The sequence below is a fragment of the Chiroxiphia lanceolata genome, chromosome 1 (genome assembly GCF_009829145.1).
Source record: "Chiroxiphia lanceolata isolate bChiLan1 chromosome 1, bChiLan1.pri, whole genome shotgun sequence".
NCBI classification, from domain to species: domain Eukaryota; kingdom Metazoa; phylum Chordata; class Aves; order Passeriformes; family Pipridae; genus Chiroxiphia; species Chiroxiphia lanceolata.
The window spans coordinates 132,820,675-132,832,716 of record NC_045637.1 but is presented as its reverse complement, the minus strand read 5'-3'; the positions used below and the strand labels follow the sequence as shown (position 1 = coordinate 132,832,716).

The 12,042-nt window shown below is 38.4% G+C and overlaps 1 protein-coding gene across 3 annotated transcripts in view; it reads left to right on the top strand.

Annotated features, from left to right (window-relative positions):
- CDK14 (cyclin dependent kinase 14) overlaps positions 1 to 12,042 on the top strand; it is a 311,313-nt gene that overhangs the window by 65,493 nt on the left and 233,778 nt on the right. Inside the window, exon 1 of one of the 3 annotated variants that reach the window (XR_004359107.1) lies at positions 1,111 to 1,278. The exons of the other annotated variants lie outside the window; for them this stretch is intronic. The gene's annotated coding sequence lies outside the window, so the exon portion shown is untranslated. Of the gene's footprint in view, positions 1 to 1,110; positions 1,279 to 12,042 lie in introns of those variants that run through there. 3 annotated transcript variants of the gene reach the window in all.

Below are 12,042 nucleotides of genomic sequence, written 5' to 3'. Positions count from 1 at the left end.
GGAGCCCATTTCCAATGGTTTTGTGATGAGATCACTGGAGCTGCCTGGGGCGTGAGCCAGGGCTGTGCTTTGCCTGCTAGTTCACTGCACCTCTTCGTTACATAAAAATGAAAAATATATCAGGGTGTTGAGGATGTCATGTAAGCTGAGCTGTGTGCTTTCCCTCCTGAAGGTTTTGCTTATGTGTACATTACTGTTCCCTCTCCTAGTACAGTCTGTCCAGTGCTCCCCCAACCCTGGGAGGTTTCTGGGGAGCCAGGAGCCATCTGAAGCACAGGCCAGCAGGGGTTGCTGTAGGAGTAGGAGATGGAGAAAATTCACTGCATCCCTTTTGTAGAAGCCCTCCCTGAGGGTTTGGTCCTGCTGCCCTCCTTTCCCTCTACTTCACCCAAGCTCACGTGGGCTCAGTAGTGAATTCCCAGCATGGAGTAGGTGTCTGTTGCTTACTCACAGCTTTGTGCATTTTGTATGTTCATAAATTAAATACTAAGTTTCATCCTTACAATGCTGAAACTAACTTCATAGTTGATATTTTGACTCAATAAATTTTAAATGATTTTTAATATTTATTGTTTCTGTAAAAGTGGACAGTGGTATTCATAGTGCTTGATTCCAGATGCCCACAGATTATTGCTATAGTATTACTATTTGTCACTCAAGAACTTGCTAATTTTTTTCAGGACTGGGGTGGAATTTAATTGAGAATGATTAGTTGCATCCTTTTGATTGAATGTTGAGTTTTTTCCCTTAATTCCTGTGAAATCACCATTAGCTATTTTGGCTGCAGTTCTGTGTTGGGTTGAGGCAGTGTTACATTGTAAATCAATATCTTTTCAAAAAGACTGCTGTAAATTGCCTAGATAGCATATGCATGGTTACTTTGGCTGCAATGCTGCTGCAGAGCCTGGATACTCTGCCTTTCTGGGAACTCCACAGGCAAGTCCATCATATATTAAAAAAAAAAAAAATCTTTTAGAAAGAGCATGGTGTTGCTGATGAATTTTAGACAGAGAAATATTGTACCCTCAGTGCTCATCTGTACCTTTAATATTTTACTCCACAGGGATTACCCTGTCTTGAGGGATTTCTTTGTTTGCTGCTTTAGATTTCCCCCTTTCTTAGCTGTAGTACAGCCGTACCATTTCAGCTTGCTAGTGCAGAAAGATGTTGTGAATTCAGTTGCTGAATGAGCCCAGCCTAACTGCAAACACTAACATTGCTAGAGAGATGCCAAAGAGTTGCAGGTGAATCTGACCTGATCCGGTCAACAGCAAAACGGTAAGATGGGGCTTGGTTTAATCTCTGGGACTAATTGGGTACTGGGGTTTCCTGTTTCAACCTGAAGCCTAGTTATCACATGCTTCCAACTTGAGCAGGATTCATTCTGTGCATGTCAGGGTGGGTTTTCTCGGGAATGCTTAACATCCAGGCAGAGGGAGGCGGTGGGAAGCTGGGAACGCCACATGAGACCTCTCGGCAGCCACCCTGGTGAGATTCCCCAGCAGTACTGCCTGTGGTTTGTAAATACCAGGGAAAAGGTAGGGGAAGGCTTAAAAGTGATGCTTTTCTCAGATCAGCTTTGTATTTCTCTCTCTGGCAGCCTTATTTGTAATTGTATTAAGAGGGTAGTATGGGCAATTTTTTCCGATACATGCTTGGCTGAACGCCCTCTGGGACGAGTGAGTGAAGGACGTGATCAGCCACTTTTTCATCTCTGCTAACAAGTCTTTGCATCTTGCTAGATCTGAATAAATGTTTTTAACAGTTACAGATTTGCTTGGTGGTGGAAGATAAAATTAAAGTGATCCTTTATAAATACATGCTGTATCATGGTCGTCAGAATATCTTTTTGCCTTGTTAACCTCTGTCATGATTTTATTTCCCTTGTCTTTATTTAATATAATAAAAAGTGAGGTAGTCTTTTTGAGTTGTCATTCTTGAATGCTTATATAGCAGTGTGTTGACAGAGGTTTGGATCTTAGTGGAATATTTCAGCATATGAAAGCTTAGAGCAGCAGCATGTTCAGGGAAAGAGAAGAGAAAAGGAGCAGCACTTACCATTAGTACAAGATAGATCAAAATGTGACCATAGTATGAAATCATTCGAATTATTTCTGATGACTTAACTGACAGCTATTGTGTTTCAGTTGTAGATCGAGTCCTAGATTATTCTCAACAGAAGTCCAGTGGAACTGAACAAAAAAAATATTTCACCATGTGTTCTAGTATTTAAAGGAATTGAACTGTGGTAGTAATGGTAGAGTGATATGTTTTTTGCTATTACTAGTTAAGAGTAAAAGCAGAGAGGCTCTTTTCTAGGGGAGTATGCTTATCATTATGCAACATTTGAATTATACTCCAGGAAGAGATCAGTTGTATATCAGTGTGGGATCAAATAACTAGTTTGACAGCGATTCATGTTTGCTTTTTCTGTATTCACCAATTAAAGGGTTTTTCTTCTCTGTCACTGAATATGATTAAAGAGTGAAGATTCGGTGTTATAGCAATTATTTTCTGAAGGTTTCATTATTATTTTGCTGGAGTTCCTTCTTTAAAAAACACTGTGTGTACTGCAATATAAGTGATGTGAGGTGATCTCTTTCACACTGTATACAAACTTAATTTATATAGTTTTGTCTCAGAAAATAGAGTTGCCTTTTTTTTTGGGTCAAGAATTGCTTGGAATGTTTTTATTACAATAATTATTTCAGTTGTATTATTTCTTTTTTTGTTTTTATGGAAGTTTTCCTTTGCTTATACTATGTCTATTAATAAATTGCAAATCATTGTTTAATGCATAGAAGTAATTCAACCACTTGTGTTTACTCCCCTGTTATACGAGGAAAGAAAGTCCAGGCATGTGGAATTTTTTTTAAGCAAATTTTAAATTACATTTTTCTCTTAGTATTATGTTTTCATCTACTTCATATGTTAAATTTGTTGCTTCCATCAGCTTTCTTCCTCCAAGTGGTTTTTTCTACCCAGATCTACAGCCATCATCTCTGTTTGCTGTGTTGGTACAGGCTCTAGAGTTCTCTCATTTTAGTTTTCTGATCTTAAGAAATGACTAATGTTTTGGACATATATTATTGATAAATAATATTCCCTATGGTAATATTTATTTAAACACAGATCCCAAATTAACTAGGGGGGAAAATTAACTTACAGTGTGGAAAATGTGTCCAAAAGTTAAGAACGCAGATGGGAAAGGGAAAAAATATATAGTTTAATAGGTGGATAGTGCCAAGTGCTCTATGGAGATGAAGATCTTCTCTGTGTGGATCAGTTTTCTAGTTAGGCTGGGGTCTGTCACAGCAGGAGATAAGGGCTTATCTGAGGAGTGAGTGTTTGCCATAGTCTCCTTCATGTCCCTGACTCTGGACAGAAAGAACTTCAAGTAGTTGTAGCTGAGCAGGCTAGAAATCATCAATGTTGCATCTTAATGCAAGGAGGCTGGCCAACCATTGAAGTCCTATAGCAAAAAGGGTCATCTAACTATCTTTTTTTTTAGCTATTTTTTGTACAAATCTTAAACAAACCCAATCCCTAAAACCTCTAAAACCAAACCTGCACCCACAGTTTTTGACGTTTTCCCCTCACACTGTAAGCATGGGTGGGGTGTTTAAAGAGCTGGCCTCTGAGCAGGTGCTCTGTCTGTCTTGGGCAGGCAGTTCTTGTTTCTCTGAGAACCCCCACAGACGAGAACATGGATGGAGCCATTGGTGGGGACTACGATCAGGTTGCAGAGTAGGTGTGCCTGGCTCGTCCCACAGGCAGCTGGCATGGGCAGCTCTGCTGGGCTCCAGCTGCAGAGGGAAGGGATAAAGGATTATTTTGTTCTTTAGGGGAAATCCTTGCGCAGTGCCTGCTGCCACCGGGCATTTGCCCCTGCAGGTTTCAGTAGCTGCCCTGGGTAGGTCTTTGGGGTCAGCATAAGTTTGCTGGGATGAGAATGTGTGGGAGTGCTCAGCCTGGGGCAGGTGAGGTTTTGGGCTGTCATGTTCGGTGACTGCTGTATAAATGTGAGTGTAGATGTGCCCCTTAAGGGTCACAGGAGCTGCTGAGCAGACACAGACAAATCTATGGGGTTATTTCCCTTTGAAGTCCCAGCAAGTCAAATAGTCAGCTGTGAGGCAGTGCTATACACAGTTTGTGAATTGGGTTTTGATTAATATTAGTGTTAAAATGTTCCTGAGTGTTTCGAGTACGGATAAAATGATAATTACAGTTTACAAAGCCTGTTGAAATGAAGAGGAATATCCTAGCAAATATTAACTGAAACAACAGAGAGTCTGTGCAATACCAGTTCTCCAAAACCTGTTTCTGAACTAGAGAAAAGTGTAACTGGTGCTCTTAGTTTGGGAAGAACAGGTTAATTACTATTTTCTGAACTTGAGTTCACTTAGGTAGGTCCATACTGGCTTCCGGAATCTCTGATTAGATATTTCTTTTGGTACTTTGGAAGGTACATGGATGTACTGATGGTTAGTTAAGAAACAGAATCTTAAGGCCTTTATTTTTATTAATACTGCTGTCATAATGTTAGTGTCAGGACAACTTCTCCCAGTTGCAACTCCATCAGTCATTAAGTGCTTCTTCCACCTACATGGTGACTTCTGGGCTTTGGTATAGTTCAGTAAATACCTTTCTGTGATCACTTTTTCTTTTAAGATAAGTGTATAGTGTATTGTCAGAATTATTGATCATATGCATCTCTTTCACATGTGGCATATTTTTCACTGATATCCTCTGTTAGACTCTCTAATAAAAGCTTATATATATTTCTGGATTTAGCAGTTCAGCAAAAAGCAAGTAGTGAAATAGTAATTTAATGTAGTACTGATGAATTCAGGGGGGTGATTTTGTGTTATAAGATTTTTGAATCAACCCCATAAACACATAATTTTGCCTCTGTAGAAGTAACTTCCATGCTTTCTCTTTGTTGCTGTTTATCATATTCCTGGGTGGATGGGCTTCTCTGAAGTTCCTGTATCAGGTCTGGACTGGCCTGCAGAGGACGCAGAGGCACACAGTTTTATTTGTTAATTGTTTTAGTCTGTGTTGATGTGCTAGTCAGAAATGCTGTGAAAAGTTTGGGTGGAGATTCTTATTTTATTTTGCAAAAATTTTTAGAATTTATTGTTGGAATTTGTGTAAGTTAATCCTAGAGTACAACTTGCTATCTCATCCTGCTGACTAGAAGATCTGTTGCGACTTCTGATTGAAAAATAACTTGATAAACTTCAGTTACACAATAAATAAATATAAAATAATCTAAGTTTGTAACAAACATCATATCAGCAAGCTTTTGACTCAGTCTTTATCATTCTGTCCTGGCAATTGAATAGAATTTATGTCAGTTATATTTCAGTTTTGCTGTGTCGGATGTTTTAAATTTAATATTAAATTCTATACAACTTACCTGAAAAGGAAAATACTGAATGTTGCCAAGAGAGTGGTGAGGAAATGAAAGGCATAATGTCTATTTATATATTGTGAAAGCTCAGCTTCACTTACTTCATTTCTGATACTTTCAGTCTACAAGCTTAGTGCATTTGAATATGTCCTCTTCCATTTTATTAAATCTTCGTGTAAGTGCAAAGAAAGTGTAATTAAACAGTTAGAGAATATGTGTAAAATATGTTTGCCCAGACTTCCCTGTAAATAGTGGGAGTTTTAATGAACAAATGGGTTCTGTCGATAAATGTTGGCTATAGAAATATTGTATTATGTCATGCAGAAGAGTTGTCTTGAAAAGTTCTACAGTTTAATGATGGAGTGGTTGGTTTTGCTGCTGCCTGGGAAAGTGGTGGAACCACCCCCTAACTTTCAAGTTGGCAAGGAATTCCCTGTATTTGGCAAAGTAGTCCAGATAGATAAAATTATATAATCATAAAATGTGATTGTACTGCTGGTAGGCAGCTATGCAGGGAAAACCAGGCAAAATATCTGCAATCAGTCTCAGTTTTGTGAAAGTTTTTTCATGAGAAACTTTATATACTGGAAGGATGGAGGACTTCTCACTGATGTTCTAATGATAGCTGTGATTTTTGACCAATTTGATTCTTAGGATTTGTTGCTTGTTGAAAGTGATTCATGATGAACTCACAGCTTTGGAGGTGCAAATTGCCACCAACTGCAGAAGGTTTGGCTGTTTTGTACTGTTACAGCTTTTTCTTTAGATTGATGTGAGCATAGTCATAAGTCTACTACAGCACATATTTATTTGGCTTGAACACATCAAAGTAGCAGCGGTGATTTTCACTTCTCTGTTGAAATACATAATTTTTTAAAAAATTGAGTATTATCTCTGTGCTATTCATAGAATTTTTCTTATAAAATTGCAGTTTTTCTTATAATGAGCTCTTCTCACTATCAGTTTGAAACCTCTCCATTTTAAGTTTTAGATGTCTTTGTAAGAAAAGATATACTGGAGTGTTCCTCATATTCTGAATAACTTTAGATGCTGTAATTTTCATTATGCCAGCTGACTCAATTCTGAATTGTGGGACATAGTATGTTTGTGAGCATAGCGCATATGCACTGAGAAACAAGTTTCATTATGCTTCTGTACACCTTTTTGCTTTGAAAGTGATTGTGCTGCTGCAAGTCTGACAAACCTGCAGTAGCTGCTAGAAAATTCCTTTGAGACTTTTCATTCAAGTTTTATAGAATTCTGTAACCAAGGCATTTGTCTGAAAGGGGGGGAAAAAAGAAGGAACAAGTTAAAAAAAAAAAGTCAGGTGTGCATGAGATCCAAACACGGAGGAGGATTTTTCATTTAATTGTTTGTGAAACTGGGCTTGTCATCCTCTTCTGAACTCTCAAACTTCCATGGAAGAAAGCAATGGAAGAAAAGTCATAGATGCCTGTTATTAAAATTTCTGGGAGATTGTGTTGGAATATGGGTTATTCACATGTCTGGAGATTACTTGCACAAGTGAATAATGAAAACTTGAAGCTCTTTTTCTGCCTACTCCTTTACACTGTGCTGATTTGACAGAGGATACTTTGTCAAATTCAGTGGTTTGGAAGATAATATGTAAGGGAGCAGATCTAGAAACACTTAAGAGAGCTTGTCTTTCCTTGTGACATTGATCTGCATTGGAAGCTGCATTTCTCAAGCTGTAGGGTTGTTAACCTCAGGGATGAAGCACCTAAGAGCAGGAGGGATTTCTTTCTTGGTGCTAGAATGAAACTTTGAAATGCATTAGCAGAATGAAACAAACAACTTTCATTACCTAGTTTTTCCTCTGGCTTTTTCTAAAGATCGTAAAAAAAGAAGAAAGCAAGGAAAGAAGACAAACGCAGAAAACAGGGAAGACAATGAAATAGATTTTTGTGTATTTTTTTTCACATTACAGAAATGGTCTGAAGGAAGAATAGCCAAACTAATTTATCATTCTAGTCTTGAATTATTTTTTGCAATGCACTTTTAGAGCATCTGCTGAAGATAATGTGAGCCTACCATTGATTTGTAAAGGACCATACAGCATGCTGCTTCAGTGCAATGAGGGTTGTCATCATATCAGACTGAAGATGGTTGTAAAACTTCTCCACCAGCAAATGCATATATTTCACAAAAATGATTACATGATCTGTCTCCTTCCTCCTTTCTTTTTATTAGAAAAGTGCTCTTCAGCATATATGTGAAAAGCGTACTGTGAAAGATCTTGAGTAGTTGGGCTTAAGTCTCATACTGTCAGTTCCATGACCAGATCTGACCAACAGCAGTATTTTTGTTCCCTTCTTGTTAGAGGACAATTTTTATTTTTATTTGGATCAGAGGTACTTGGTGATAACTGTGAAAGAATAAAGAGACTTGCTAGGGGTAGGTAAAGGAGTCTAAAAGAACTAAGTAGAACCTCTTTTCAAGGCATGGAATTGTTTACAATTTATTTTCTGAAAAACCTTACTGGCAGTCTCAGAATCCAGCAAGAATAGGCATTTTGTTGTCAAGTCTCTCAAGATTTCTCACACTTAACATGGCAGTGGGAAGACTTATTGCATTTATGGATACAACTTTGATAACTTCATGATCGGGGGAGTGATAGAATAAAATTATAAACCTGTAAACCCAGAAAGACTTAATATACTGTTTGCACAAAACTACTAATACTGCACTTATGGAAAGAAAACTGTATAAACTTGCACTGGCACATGTAGCCATCTGTTGGAGCAGGAGGCTGATATGGGAAAGGGATTGAAATATTTTTTTAAGCTTTATTTTTAAATGCTGTTCATATGGTTACAGAGGAGGATAGACAACAGCTACAAATGGGTAACTAAGTAAAAGAGTATAGAAACCACCTGTCACAATTTCATGGGAGAATGTTTATGTTCAGACACTTTCTCCACCGCTCTGCTGGTTACCAAGGCGTCCTTGGCTCTTGCTTGGCACTGGAAGCTGCCTCTCCCACACTGACATCTCTGCTGATCCCCTACTGTACCCTCCTGTTTGGTTTACTGGACGAGTAAACCTCCTGCTTTTGAACACAGCAAGTCTGGAAACAGTTTAATGGAAGCAGCAGCCCGGTTGCAATTTCAGGAAAAGCTTGCATGGCATATTACATTACATGCTACTGTAGCAAATGTGAGCATTGCTGAAGTAAAAGGAAGAATTTATTTGCCAGGCTTTATTACTAACACAGCTATTGCCTTTTGGGGCATCAGTACAGAAATAGAGCAAAACGCCCCTTTAGATCAGCTCCGTTGAATTTCTGTCTCTTTTCATGAACATTACACACTGTCAGGACTTCGATGTGACCTTTTTCTGAGACCCTGTCCTTAGGTGACTCCTCCTGACGTCTGTTGTCACAGAACAGGGTTTTGCTTTGAGGACATGTGTAGGTTTTTATAGATGTAAAGTCTAATCCAGGTTCTCTTCAAAACTGGGCCTTTCTTCCCTGTGAGGAGAGGAATATCAACTTTAATGGACAGAAAACTCACTTTTCTGAAGTTAAGCTGTGCTATGAACAGAAAAAAATTTAATTTTAGAAGTGCTCAGCTCTGCCTTGACATGTTGAAGGGGCATAAAATCATGTACAATAATTTCTGACTTCAGGATTGTGCTTGATTCAGTAGTTATGCTAATATTTAGGTATCAAGTTAGCAGAATAAATATATGCTGTATTGCAGCTCTTGGTGGGTTAGTGGTGGTGACAGGAAAGGGCTATGTAAACACTGTACATAATAACTTCTAGTATAAAACATTATTTTTTGATACAAGTGTTTGAACTTCATTTAGGTTTGTATGATCTTGGTAGTCCTACCTCAGGCCTGATCAGTTGGCCTTTCTGTGAGAGTGAGTTATTTTTCATTTGACAATTCAGCACAAACATTTAATCTGCTCATTGAATTCAGTGTTTCAGACAAACACAGAGAATTAGTGTCAGAGCTTCTAGTTCAAAAATTCTTCCATCTGGCACTTCAGTGACCTTTTTATATTTGCCTTCTTCCATATGACAAAGACAGTTGGTTTAACATCAGCTTCGACTTCAGAAATAAAACGACCATTTTGGAGAGTGTGCCTTTGAGATGGGCTGTGGGAGATGTATGAGTAAGTTTGTGCTAGGTACAGCAAGGGGCATACCATATCCCTGGATACCATTTTCAGTCTCCAAGCTCTGTTTTCAGTTGCTTTTACTAGTTCATAGCTAGCATTGCTAGCAATCTCTTCATCCAAATAAAGTTAAACAAATATTACACGAGAATATGAATTATAGTTCTGGGGCACAGTTGAGCCTGTTACCCCTGGAGGTTACCAGAGAGAAACGACAGGCCATCAGGACAGGAAAAGCAATGACTTCTTGTACAACCTTTTCTTTCCTTGCATCTTCTTTCCATCCCTTCTACCCCTCCTCTCTGTTTTTTTCCCCCTATCTTACTCAAGTTTTCTTTCTGCTTCTTTTAGCTGTGCCCATCAAGTATTCAACCAAAGGGCTGGTGTAGGTGATTACGGGGAAGGGTGAGTGTGTTCCAGGACCTCTGTCAAATTTGGGCCTGATTGCACTGGTAGCTCTGGTATGAGCTGGCTGGTGATGTCGTGTAGCATTACATGCTCTACTTCCCCTTTCACAATTTCATTTGCTCCCTTGTCTCACCTCTTGTTCTTCATAGATCTTTTCCTGCATTGTAGCTTTCTCACCAACTGAGCTCTCTCCTCAACCTGTTCATGTCTCTGCTTGTGGGTGTAGCAGGGTGACCCTGTCCTGGGGATGATGGAGAGTGCGACCAGCTGGGCCAAGAGGAAGCAGACAAGACTTATGTTTATAACAAGAAAGAGCATCCCTACTGCTTTGTTCTGCAAAGAGAATGAATCTCCAGATAGCTGCATTTTTATTTTGAACAAAGCTGCTTATCGTACTATGGACCATTTCCAAACTGTGTTTTATAAGTAACAAATGTCAAATTCCTGGGATGCCAGAATCTGCAGATGACTTGTGTAGTTCTCATTTGCCATGGTACCAAAGGATGATAAAAAATAACATGCTTATAAATGGTAATAAAACCTCATATCGAGATAGGATTTTTCCAGTGAAAATTAATGACAGACTTGTGCTCTCAGCAATTCAGCTGTTGAATCAGTAGTCACTTCACTATATATGTTTTTTTCTTCATACATCTCTCAGCTAAATGCAAGTCTTATTCTCTGTAATAATGAGATTGTTGCACTACCTTCCAACGGGCTTTGGCTCTACAAATTATAATCTATATCTTCATAACATTTCACTTAAAAAAGCCCAAGTGCTTTACAAACTTAATTAGTTCTCCTGGTTTCTGCTTGTGATAGGGGCAGGATCATTATTGCGAACAGAAAGATGGAATTGTTGAAAGCTTAAGTGACTTCTTTGCCTCAAGTCACTCAATAATGTTTTCATTTTTTTTTTCCTAGTGCATGCTAGATCTTACATTTCCTTATATCTAGTCCTTTCATACTATGTCTCCTGGAATGGTGCAAATGGGAGCAATTCTGATATTTTCTTCTGATTTTTCAGTAGAAATTTTCAATGTTCACTCTGATATTTACCCAACCAGTCACCCTTTTCCAATATATACACAGTGGCAATGACCAATAGAGAATAGTAGATGGTTGGCAATTTTTTGATATTTTACGTAAGTCCATAGGTATTGGACAACTGAAGTAAGCATGTGTGGTATGTTAAATGTGGGAATTAAACCCCAAGTATAATGCGTCTTCCCGAAAGATGTGATAAGCTTCAGAACAGTATGTCTTCATGGTATACCAGCATTTTAAACATTTTTCTTTCTGTGTGTGGTAGGATGTCTGGCCTTTTCTGCCAGAATTGATTGTTCTTTTTTACTGAGGATATCTTTATTCATATGAATGAACTCCACTGATATGGGACAGCCTATCTTTTACTAAGTACCGGAACAGGTGATTAATTCGGGGGTCATTCATGACTGTTTTATAATTCATGAACCATAAGGTCTATAAATTAATTACATGTTTTAACTGATCAGTCTCACTCTTTCAATGCTATATTACTTTAAATAGTAAGGAAATAGTCCAGCAACCTTTAATTCTAAGAATCCTATTTGTTTGGGACCTTTCGATTTTGCTGACAGTGATGAAGTGAAAAAAATCTTACATTGAAACTGTATCACAATAACTAAATCTGATACACCATTTATTATTTTCAGATTAATCCCAAATGCAGATTAAGGAATATTGCTTGAGATGAGATAAAAGGTGATTCAAAGAGGCATCTTTATTTAGAAATAGTTCCATGAATGGTTATACTGATTTTTATTTATTTAATGAGGCTTATTATGGACTTTACACATGGAGCAAAAATGTACTTCTTGTGATTTTGTTCTCTTAGTGTCAGCAGTAGTCTTTATGGGAAAAAATTGGCTAAATGCAGACATTATGTGTTGAGATATGATAAATACCTGGGGCCCTCTGGTGGTCTAGTGGTTAGGATGCGGCGCTTTCACCGCCGCGGCCCGGGTTCGGGTCCCGGTCAGAGGAGTCCCCCGGGCAGATGGAGCTCGTTAGCCCTGTAAGGCCATCCATCT